Source organism: Bos taurus, chromosome 2 (genome assembly GCF_002263795.3).
Source record: "Bos taurus isolate L1 Dominette 01449 registration number 42190680 breed Hereford chromosome 2, ARS-UCD2.0, whole genome shotgun sequence".
NCBI lineage: Eukaryota > Metazoa > Chordata > Mammalia > Artiodactyla > Bovidae > Bos > Bos taurus.
In genome coordinates, this window is record NC_037329.1 from 48,206,757 (window position 1) to 48,219,016 (window position 12,260).

Genomic DNA, 12,260 nt, shown 5'->3' on the forward strand with positions numbered 1-12,260 from the left:
TCTTCTAAAATGCCTTTGTTTTATATTATTTTACTGTTTATCTTATCAAAAACATTTCTGTAACTGAAGAGAGGCAAAGTTTTAATCTTTTGTTCATTCTTACTCTACTTTGGTAAATGTCAGCCAGAGTTGGACATTAGATAAACAGTTGTAGAATTTGTATTTTTTAACTTGTACCTAAATTAGAGGAAGTTGATAGTACTATTATTTTTAGTGTTTTCTTCAGCCCTTATCGGAAGTAGAATAGTATTACTTTTTTTTTTAATGCACCAAGAGTTCTTGTCATAAATATGCTTCTCGGCTGAAACTTTCGAGTTTTGCTCCCCGCCAAAAGGTTATTCAAGAAAATAATGATCATTTGTATGCTTTTAATTTTCACTCATCTTCCAGTTTTACAGAATGTTTTGTGGAAATTTTATTAATAAATTTTATTTTTTCTAATGTAAATTAGTTGTTTTTGCAAACTCATTGGAAAGTGGTGTTTTTAACAAATGGTTATAAAACTGACTCATACTCTTTGTACAACTGTAAGGAAGTCCTCTTTATAAGTGCTTTTAAGTGCACATGTATGAGAATTTTTATACATAATACAAATTTTTATATGTAATACACATTTTATACACAATATTATTTTCTACTTAATTTTTATATACACTACAGTTTTTAAACATAATACAGCATTTTTGACCACAAAATCAGAGATGAAAACATTGTTTTCAATGTTTTGAAAACAAGTGCTCTCTCCATAGTACAAGTTTCTTTCAAAAAGCAATTTCTTTTCTCTATAAAGTATTTTTGTTTGGGGTTGTTTGTTTTATTTTTGCTAGGCAGCATGCTTTTAACAGGCAGCCAGTTTTCCTTCCAGGAAAGATCTGCAGTTTATTGGAAAACACCTGAATCATTTTTCTTTCATTTAAAACATCATAACAGCGCCTTAGTTCACCAACTCAACTGAATTTATTAATTCCATCCAACTGGGCCCAAATACCTACATTGTGTTAAAATAAGCTGAAAGTGAATAAACACGTGATGGTACTCTTATAACTGCTGTTACTTATCTCCCTCTCTTTCTTTAGGACTCCTGGGTTACTCGTAGTGACATGACATGCCGTGCTCACTTTAGGGATAAAGTGAAGGTATTAATATCATTTTAATATTAAATACATTCTAAATTTTATTTTTTATAAATATCTATATGTAAAAGTTATAAGATTTTCCTTCCTTTGTGAGATTTAATCAATCTCTAAATTTGGAAGATCCCCTGGAGAAGGGAATGGCTGCCCACCCCTGTATTCTTGCCTGGAGAATTCCATGGACTAGGAGCCTGGCAAGCTACAGTCCTGGAGTTGCAAAGAGTTGGACATAGCTGAGCAACTAACACTTGAACTCATTCCGTTGTATGTATATACCATATTTTGATTATCCATTTATCTATCATTGGACACGTGGGCAGCTTCCATGTTTGATCAGTTGTGAATAATGCTACTGTAAACAAGGATGTGTTCTTTTCCTATATATATACCCAGTTCTTTATATATACCCAGTAATACTACACCATATGGTAACTGGAGGAACTGCCATACTATTTTCCACTGCCTGCAGTACCATTTTACATTTTCAACTAGCAGTAGTAAGGGCTCCCATATCTCCACGTTGTCTTAAACACTTGTTTTCTGTTTTATTGTTTTTGTTTTTAATAGAGCAGTCAACCTAATGGGTATAGTATCTCATTATAGTCTAGATTTGAATTCTCCTAATATTAGAGGTACTGAGCATCTTCAGTGAGCTTATTTGTATATCTTTCCTGGAGAAATGTTCATTCAGATCCTTTGCCCATTTTTGAATTAGGTTATTTTTTTGTTGCTGAGTTTTAAGAGTCTTATATGTAGTCTATATGTATTTGCAAAATAATTTGCAAATATTTTCTCCCATTCTGTGGGTTACCTTTACACTGTTAATAATTTCTTTTAATAAACAAACTTTAAATTTTTCATGAAGCCAAATATATCTTTTTTTCCTTTTGCCTGTGCTGTTAGCATCATATCCAGGCAGATATTGTAAAATTAAATGCCATAAAGTTTTTGTTGTTGTTTAATCGCTCAGTCATGTCCAACTCTTTGCATCCCAATGAACTTTAGCATACTAGGCTTCCCTGTCCTTCACCATCTCCCAGAGCTTGCTTAAACTCATGTCCATTGAGATAGTAATACCATCCAACCATCTCGTCCTCTGTAATCCCCTTTTCTTCCTGCCTTCAATCTTTCCCAGAATCAGGGTCTTTTCTAATGAGTTGACTCTTCGCATCAGGTGGCCAAAGTACTGGAGCTTTAGCTTCAGCATCAGTCCTTGTAATGAACATGCAGGGTTGATTTCCTTTAGGATGGACTGGTTGGATCTCCTTGCAGTCCAAGGGACTCTGAAGAGTCTTCTACAACACCACAGCATCAATTCTTTGGCACCCAGCCTTCTTCATGGTCCAACTCTCACAGCTATATATGTCTACTGGAAAAACCATAGATTTGACTATATGGACCTTTGTTGGCAAATTAATGTCTTTGCTTTTTAATAAGCTGTTTAGGTTTGTCATTGCTTTTCTTCCAAGGAGCAGATGTCTTTTAATTTCTTGGTTGCAGTGTTCTTAGAGCCCAGGAAAATAAAATCTCTCTCTTTTCCCCCTTCTTTTTGCTGTGAAGAGATGGGATCAGATGCCATGATCTTAGTTTTTTGAAGGTTGAGTTCTAGCCAGCTTTTTCACGCACCTCTTCAACCCTCATGAAGAGGCTCTTTAGTTCCTCTTCCCTTTCTGCCATTTAGAATAATGGGGGCTTCCCTTGTAGCTCAGTCAGTAAAGAATCTGCCTGCAATGCAGGAGACCTGGGTTCAATTCCTGGGTCTGGAAGATCCCCTGGAGAAGGAAATGGCAATCCACTCCAGTATTCTTGCCTGGAAAATCCCATGGACAGAGGAGCCTGGCAGGCTATATAGTCCATGCGGTCACAAGAGTCGGACACAATTTAGTGGCTAAACCACCACCATCATCTGCCTATCTGAGGTGGTTGATATTTCTCCAGGCAGTTTTAAATCCAGCTTGTGATTCATCCAGCCTGGCATTTCCTATTATGTACTCTGTATGTAAGTTAAATAAACAGGGTGACAATGTACAGCCTGTCAAACTCCTGTCCCAGTTTTCAACCAGGTGTTTCACCTAAGGTTTTAACTGCCATTTCTTGACTCACATACAGGATTCTCAGGAGACAGGTAAGGCAGTCTAGTATTCCCATATCTAAGAATTTTCCAGTTTGTTGTGATCCACACAGTCAAAGGCTTTAGTGTATTAAATGAAGCAGAAGTAGATGTTTGTCTGAAATTCCCTTGCTTTTTCCATGATCCAACGAATGTTTGCATATTGATCTCTGGTTCCTCTGCCTTTTGTACACCCAGCTTGTACATCTGGAAGTTCTTGGTTCTCCTATTGTTGAAGCTTTAACTTGAAGCATCTTGAGCATTACCTTGCTAGTATGCAAAATGAGCGCAATTGTACAGTAGTTTATACATTCTTTGGTACTATGCTTCTTTCAAATTAAAATGAACTGTGGCCACTCCTGTTTTCCAGTCCTGTGAGTTTTCCGAATTTACTGATATATTGAGTGCAGCACCTTTAACAGCATTGTCTTTTAGGATTTTAAGTAGCTCATCTGGAATGCCATATCCTCCACTAGCTTTGTTCGTAATAATGCTTCCTAAGGCTCACTTGACTTTACACTCCAGAGTGTCTGACTGTGAGTGAATGACTACACCATGCCTCTTGAGAAACCTATATGCAGGTCAGGAAGCAACAGTTAGAACTGGGCACGGAACAACAGACTGGTTCCAAATAGGAAAAGGAGTACGCCAAGGCTGTATGTTGTTACCCTGCTTGTTTAACGTATATACAGAGTACATCATGAGAAACGCTGGGCTGGAGGAAGTACAAGCTGCAATCAGATTGCTGGGAGAAATATCAATAACCTCAGATGACACCACCCTTAGGCAGAAAGTGAAGAGGAACTAAAAAGCCTCTTGATGAAAGTGAAAGACAAAAGTGAAAAAGTTGGCTTAAAGCTCAGCATTCAGAAAACGAAGATCATGGCATCTGGTCCCATCACTTCATGGCAAATAGTTGAGGAAACAGTAGAAACAGTGTCAGACTTTATTTTTGGGGGTTCCAAAATCACTGCAGATGGTGATTGCAGCCAGCCATGAAATTAAAAGATGCTTACTCCTTGGAAGGAAAGTTATGACCAACTTAAATAGCATATCAAAAACCAGAGACATTACTTTGCCAGCAAAGGTCCATCTAGTCAAGGCTATGGTTTTTCCAGTAGTCATATATGGGCGTGAGAGTTGGACTGTGATGAAAGCTGAGCGCTGAAGAATTGATGCTTTTGAACTGTGGTGTTGGAGAAGACTCTTGAGAGTCCCTTGGACTGCAAGGAGATCCAACCAGTCCATTCTAAAGGAGATCAGTCCTGGGTATTCATTGGAAGGACTGATGCTAAAGCTGAAACTCCAATACTTTGGCCACCTCATGTGAAGAGTTGACGCATTGGAAAAGACCCTGATGCTGGGAGGGATTGGGGGCAGGAGGAGAAGGGGACAACAGAGGATGAGATGGCTGGATGGCATCACCAACTCGATTGACATGAGTTTGAGTGAATTCCCGGAGTTGGTGATGGACAGAGAGGCCTGGCATGCTGCAGTTCATGGGGTCGCAGAGAATCGGACACAACTGAGCGACTGAACTGAACTTAAGACCTCTTTTGTATAGTTCTTCTGTGTATTCTTGACAGCTCTTCTTAATCTCTTCCTCTTCAGTTAGGTCTTTGCTGTTTCTGTCCTTTATTGTGCCCTTACTTGCATGAAATGTTCCCTTGATACCTCCAGTTTTCTTGAGGGTGTTTTCCTCTATTTCTTTGCATTGTTCACTTAAGAAGGCTTTCTTAGCAAACTGCAATAGGTGGGCATTCCCTTCTCCAGGGCGTTTTTTGACCCAGGGATCAAACCCAGGTCTCCTGCGTTGCAAGCAGATTCTTTACCTTCTGAGCCGCTAGAGAATTCCACTTTCATGTAAAAACCCATCAGTTTAATCCCCAAAATTGTCATTCCCAAACTCCGTAACATCATTTAAAGGAAATGTTCTAAGTGACTAGTTTCCCACTTAAGCCCACTGACTTTTTCTCTTTAATATAATGCCTGGAAGAATCAAAAGTTGTCTATACCCTGACTCACTCCAAACTTACCTCTTGGTTGAGATATTATTTCCTCTGGAATACTTTCTCTAACACCCCTATGCACTCTTATTCTGGGCAAAATCTGAGGGTTCTGTGTCCCTGAAGTGCTATCTTCCCCTTTCAGGGAACCTGATTAGCACACAGTGATATAAATAACTTTGTTTACTTACGTTTACTCCACTAGACCATGGGCTCCTTGAAAGAAAGACTCAGAAATCATATTATGTTTGTATCCAGATTAAGTACTGCAATATTGGCATATAATTGGTTTTTAAGAAAATATGTGATGAATGAATGAATGTTAGTCAGTGGAGAATGTCCACAGGAAAACTAGCTGTTAAAAAAAGTAGACCAGTTAGGTTAAATCAAGTACTTAGCTAAATTTTAAAATATTGAGGAATCACATATGTGCGTGCATGCGTGCTCATTGGCTCAATCATTTCTGACTCTCTGTGACCCTGTGGACTGTGTCCCACCAGGGATTTCTCTGTCCATGGGATTTTCCCAGCAAGAATTCTGGAGCTGGTTGCCATTTCCATCTCTAGAGAATCTTCCCGACTCAGGGATCCAACCCATGTCTTCTTTGTCTCCTGCAATGTGTCTGGATTTTTTACCACTGAGCAACCAGAAAAGCCCAATTACATGCCATGACCCTCAAAAAAGCCTGCCAAGTGTAAAAGAATAGTAAATTACAGAAATATTACACATATAATTATATATTCATATATGTATAGGAATATATACTGGATATAAATATATAAAATATAGTTTATATGTAAGTATAAATATACATATATAAATACAAATGATTTATACTTCAAGTAAAACACATGTAGTAAAATATTACCATGGTAGTATCCAGCAGTGGAAATTCAAACTGCTTAAAATATAGATAATTTATTACGAAATTTATTTCTTTTAACACAGAGATCCCAAGATTAACAAAAGATAAAAGTTTTTTTTAATTTAAAAATAATTTTAATCAGATGGCATATACAGCTCTAAGTCTAGTGATGTAAGAGAAGGTAAAGTCAATTATCTTTACAAAAAGATTATTAACTACTACTTTTTATAACTTTGGATTGATAGTTTATTATTAACACATTAAAAAAAGATTAGCAATACATTCTCCATTCCAGAATTAGGCCAGCATATTTGATATTTATACTGCCTTCAATTAAGACTTGTAGGATTAAAAGGAGTATCTGAAATGAATTTTACATTTACTTGTCAAAATCTACACTTTTTCTTGTTTTATTAATATTTACCAGTACTCCAGACATCTTCCATTTCTCTTTAATTTTGCTGTGATTTGGAATACTGTCCCTACTCATTTCAAAGTTGCAGCTACTGAATTCCAGTTTCAGTTCAGTTGCTCAGTAGTGTCAACTCTTTGCAACCCCATGGACTACAGCACGCCAGGCCTCCATGTCCCTCACCAACTCCTGGAGCTTACCCAAACTCATGTCCATCGAGTCGGTGATGCCATCCAACCATCTCATCTTCTGTTGTCCCCTTCTCCTCTTGCCCTCAATCTTTTCCAGCATCAGGGTCTTTCCAAATGAGTCAGCTCTTTGCATCAGGTGGCCAAAGTATTGGAGTCTCAGCCTCAGCATCAGTCCTTCCAAAGAACACTAAGGACTCATCTGCTTTAGGATGGACTGGTTGTATCTCCTTGCCATCAAAGGGACTCTCAAGAGTCTTCTCCAACACCACAGTTCAAAAGTATCAATTCTTCAGCGCTCAGCTTTCTTCACAGTCCAACTCTCACATCCATATATGACCACTGGAAAAACCATAGCCTTGACTAGATGGACCTTTGTTGGCTAAGTAATGTCTCTGCTTTTTAATATGCTGTCTAGGTTGGTCATAACTTTCCTTCTAAGGAGTATGAGTCTTTTAATTTCATGGCTACAGTCACCATCTGCAGTGATTTTGGAGCCCCCAAAAATAAAGTCAGCCACTGTTTCCACTGTTCCCCATCTATTTGCCATGAAGTGATGGGACTGGATGCCATGATCTTAGTTTTCTGAAAGTTGAGCTTTAAGCCAACTTTTTCACTCTTGTCTTTCACTTTCATCAAGAGGCTCTTAAGTTCTTCACTTTCTTCTGTAAGAGTGGTGCCATCTGTATATCCGGGGTTATTGATATTTCTCCCAGCAATCTTGATTCCATCTTGTGCTTCATCCAGCCCAGCAATTCACATGACGTGCTGTGCATATAAGTTAAATAAACAGGGTGACAATATATAGCCTTGACATACTCCTTTTCCTACTTGGAACCAGTCTGTTGCTCTGTGTCCAGTTCTTAGTGTTGCTTCCTGACCTGTGTACAGATTTCTCAATAGGCAGGTCAAGTGGTCTGGTATTCCCATCTCTTTCAGAATTTTCCACAGTTTATTGTGATACACACAGTCAAACGTTTTGGCATGTCTAAAAAATTAAGCAACACAGATTGTAAGTCTAATTGAATATAGAAATAGCGAACATTTGAAATAAGGGAGTTAATGGTTTTTATCTGAAATGAAACCAGAAAAGCAAAGGCAGAAGTGAAAATGAAGATGCCAGAACTTTTTCTAAATCATTCGTGATGTGATAAAAGAAATATCTGAGGCCACTATTGAAATCATAACTTTAAGCAAGATGTCCAGGAAAGGGCACTTATGTATCATATTTAAGATAAATGAAAATTCAGACAAAGTCAAGGAGAATGAGAACTTGAAAACTCAAATTGATGGTAATGTCAGCTGTCCTTATCAGCTCTGTGTTCACCAGAGCCTAGAGTTGAATTCTTGGTTCTGTAGTGTGACCTTTGCAAATTAACCTTCCTAAGTCCCAGTTTTCTTCTCTGTAAAATTTGAAATAAAAGTATTACTTGATTCATAGGATTATTGTGGGGATTACAGTAAAGTGCTTTATTTGATATGCCATGCTGTCAAAGGCCACCTTGATTCAGAGTACCTTTTATAAATTATCATAATACATTGGAGAGGAGAACCAAGACAACAGTTAAGAGTTGGGTGGGAGGGTGGGGTGAGGGGAAGAATAAAGCTCGAAAGGATTCTTGTTCAGAACAATTGCTTTGGGAGTACTTTGACAGTGCAGTGAAGTATCGAATACAGCTTCAAGTAAGATGCCGCAGAACTATGATGCCAACCTTGTATAGACTATTTCTCAACATAAAAAATACAAATTTAAATACTAGTAATGAAATGGAATTATGGATAGATCAGTCTATACAGAGTTACATGGACCTTGAAAACTCCAAGTCACTAGTGCCCAAAGCCATTCAACACCTGGAAGTGATTAAGATTGCTGCAGCTCAGCCCCAGATTTCTCATTTCATAATAGGTCTGGGAACAAATTTGAGAATTTCATTTCTGATAAAGTCCCAGGTGATGTTCCTGTTACCAGTTGTGGAACCACATTTTGTGAGCTACTGAGAAAATTGACTTGATTATTGTTCTGTCTACATCAAAGCTGATAAAACACATAAGAGGCCACAGAAGATGGAGAAGATGGAGAAATCCGGTATAGACAGCATCTCTCACCATGCTAAGTGTAAGGTAAAAAATATTTGAGGATCATGAGGGGAAAACAGAAGAATGGAATAAAACAGGCCTCAGGAGGCCAGTGGACTTTCATCATAGTAAGTAAACAAGCTCTGAAGCCCTAGGGGGCTTCTTAGTAGATAGAAAAAGAGATCACAAATCATAAAGCATAAGGGGAAAAAAAAAGAGACAAGTTGTTTCTCTTTCTTCCTGTTACTAAAAAATAACGAAAAGTTTTTGTCTGACCAGCTGACACTTTAGAGACCTTTCTGAGGGTATTCCAAAATAGTACACTGTTCTGTGATCTATTTGGGAGATCCTTGTGGTTTCCTAAATAGTCATATAAACTTTTAAAATTAAAGAATGAAAAAAACAAAAAAATTCCATGAATGTTTTATGCTTATATGTTATCCACTGATTAAAAGAAGAAAAACCTAAACTTTTATTTCTTGCAAAGAATTTTTTAACTGTTTTTTGATATGTATATTTCAGTAGCATTCATCAGTATTTCCTGAGATACACTTACATTCCTAGGTTAAAAAAAGTGAAAATTAGTACCTAAAAAACAAAATACTTAGGAAAGTTATAAACTGAGTACCAGTCTAAGACTGGTTAGTATCAAACAACATGAAAGATTCCTAACTCAAAAAGGCCAAAAAAGATGTGCTTGATTCAGGAGATGAGGAAAGACATTTGCTCTGATGCAGCCAGCTAAATAATGGAGCTAATGGAAGATTGTACTCATTGTCCTAATTACACGATGAATGGGGAACTGGTTAAGCACTAATACTATACTACTGTTGGACAGGTGTGTCAGCTACCATGATGCAAAGTATGTAGTAGCCAGGAAGACATGAACAAAGTAGATGGATGTCCACTGGAAAAAAAAAAAATTCCCTGGGCAACCTACTTGAATCTTTAGGGGTAGAAACTCCTCTCTCAGCTTTTTGAAGCAGTAAGTGTTATACAAAGCTGGGTAAAAACAAAATGGATTAATGTCAAGGAGCATGTCTGTAGAGTTATTGGTAAAGGTCAGTGGGATCTTTTTTTATAAAACCTAAGCAACCTGATTCTCCAAGCCAGGCTTAAGCAATACATGAACCATGAACTTCCTGATGTTCACGCTGGTTTTAGAAAAGGCAGAAGAACCAGAGATCAAATTGCCAGCATCCACTGGATCATCAAAAAGCAAGAGAGTTCCACAAAAATATCTATTTCTGCTTTATTGACTATGCCAAAGCCTTTGACTGTGTAGATCACAATAAACTGTGGAAAATTCTGAAAGAGATGGGAATACCAGACCACATGACCTGCCTCTTGAGAAACCTATATGCAGTTCAGGAAGAAACAGTTAGAACTGGACATGGAACAACAGACTGGTTGCTAATAGGAAAAGGAGTATGTCAAGGCTGCATATTGTCACCCTGCAAACGCTGGGCTGGAAAACACACAAGCTGGAATCAAGATTGCTGGGAGAAATATCAATAACCTCAGATATGCAGATGACATCACCCTTATGGCAGAAAGTGAAAAGGAACTAAAAAGCCTCTTGATGAAAGTGAAAGAAGAGAGTGAAAAAGTTGACTTAAAGCTCAACATTCAGAAAACTAAGATCATGGCATCTGGTCCCATCACTTCATGGGAAATAGATGGGGAAACAGTGGAAACAGTGTCAGACTTTATTTTTGGGGGCTCCAAAATCACTGCAGATGATGATTGCAGCCATGAAATTAAAAGATGCTTACTCCTTGGAAGGAAAGTTATGATGAACCTAGACAGCATATTAAAAACCAGAGACATTGCTTTGCCAACAAAGGTCCATCTAGTCAAGGCTATGGTTTTTCCAGCAGTCATGTATGGATGTGAGAGTTGGACTATGAAGAAAAAAATTGATGCCTTTGAACTGTGGTGTTGGAGAAGACTCTTGAGAGTCCCTTGGACTGCAAGGAGATCCTGCCAGTCCATTCTAAAGGAGATCAGCCCTGGGTGTTCATTGGAAGGACTGATGCTAAAGCTGAGACTCCAATACTTTGGCCACCTCATGCAAAGAGTTGACTCATTGGAAAAGACTCTGATACTGGGAGGGATTGGGGGCAGGAGGAGGAGGGGACAACAGAGGATGAGATGGCTAGATGGCATCACCGACTTGGTGGACATGAGTTTGGGTAAACTCCGGGATTTGGTGATGGACAGAGAGGCCTGGCGTGCTGCAATTCATGGGTTCACAAAGAGTCAGACACAACTGAGCGAGGAAACTGAACTGAAGTGAACATACTGTTCAGCATAATTATTGCACCAATTTACATTCCCACCCACAATGTAGGAGTGTTCTCTTTTCTCCATACCCTCTCCAGCATTTACTTGTAGAGTTTTTTGATGATGGACATTCTGACTGGTATAAGGTGGTACCTCATTGTAATTTTGATTTGTATTTGTCTAATAATTAGTGATGTTGAGCAACTTATATGCCTATTGGCCATCTGTATGTCTTCTTTGGAGACATGTCTATTTAGGTCTTCTGCCCACTTTTTGATTGGGTTTTGGTGGTGGTGGTGGGTTTTTGTTTTTTTTTTTTTTTTTTTGTCATTGTGTTTGGAAACTAAGCCATTGTCATTTGCAATATTTTTCCCACTCCATAAGTTGTCTTTTTGTTTTGTTGCTGCAAAAGCTTATAAATTTGATTAGGTCCCATTTGCTTATTTTGGCCTTATTTCTTTTGCCTTGGGAGAATGAGCTAAGAAAACACTGCTACGATTTATGTGATAGAATGTTTTGCCTATGTTTTCTTCTAGGAGTTTTATGGTGTTAGGTCTTAATATAAAAATCTTAAGCAATTTTGAGTTTATTTTTGTGTATGGTGAGGATGTGTTCTAACTTCATTGATTTACATGCAGCTGTCCAGCTTTCTCAGCACCACTGACTGGAGAGACTGTCATTTCTCCAGTATATATTCTTGCCACCTTTGTCAAAGAGATGTGTGAGTTTGTTTCTGGACGCTCTGTTCTGTTCCATTGATCCATGTCTGTTTTGGTGACGATACCTCACTGTTTTGATTACTGTCACTTTGTAGTATTGTCTGAAGTCTGATAGGGTTGTGCTTCCAGCTCTGTTCTTTTAACTCTCAAGATGGCTTTGGCAATTCTGGATCTTTTATGGTTCCCTATAAATTTTAACATTATTTGCTTTAGTTTTTTGAAAAATGTAATATGTAATTTGATAGAGATCTCATAATCTGTACATTGTTTTGGGAAGTCACTTTAACAATATTGATCCTTCCAATCCAAAAGCATGGAGTATCTTTTCATTTCTTTGGATCATCTTGAAGATTTTGGACACAGCATTAAAAGACATAACTCTGTGACATCAACAACTGAAAAGGGTGGGGGTGCAACAGTAAAGGAGCAAAGATGTTGGTATGTTATTTAAGTAACAGACTAGAT

The 12,260-nt window shown here is 37.9% G+C and overlaps 1 protein-coding gene across 2 annotated transcripts in view; it reads left to right on the forward strand.

Moving 5' to 3' along the window:
* The window catches only part of ORC4 (origin recognition complex subunit 4), a 96,914-nt gene that overhangs the window by 25,258 nt on the left and 59,396 nt on the right, over positions 1-12,260 (forward strand). The window contains exon 2 of one of the 2 annotated variants that reach the window (NM_001046301.2): positions 1,077-1,136. The exons of the other annotated variant lie outside the window; for it this stretch is intronic. The gene's annotated coding sequence lies outside the window, so the exon portion shown is untranslated. The remainder of the gene's footprint in view (positions 1-1,076; positions 1,137-12,260) is intronic. 2 annotated transcript variants of the gene reach the window in all.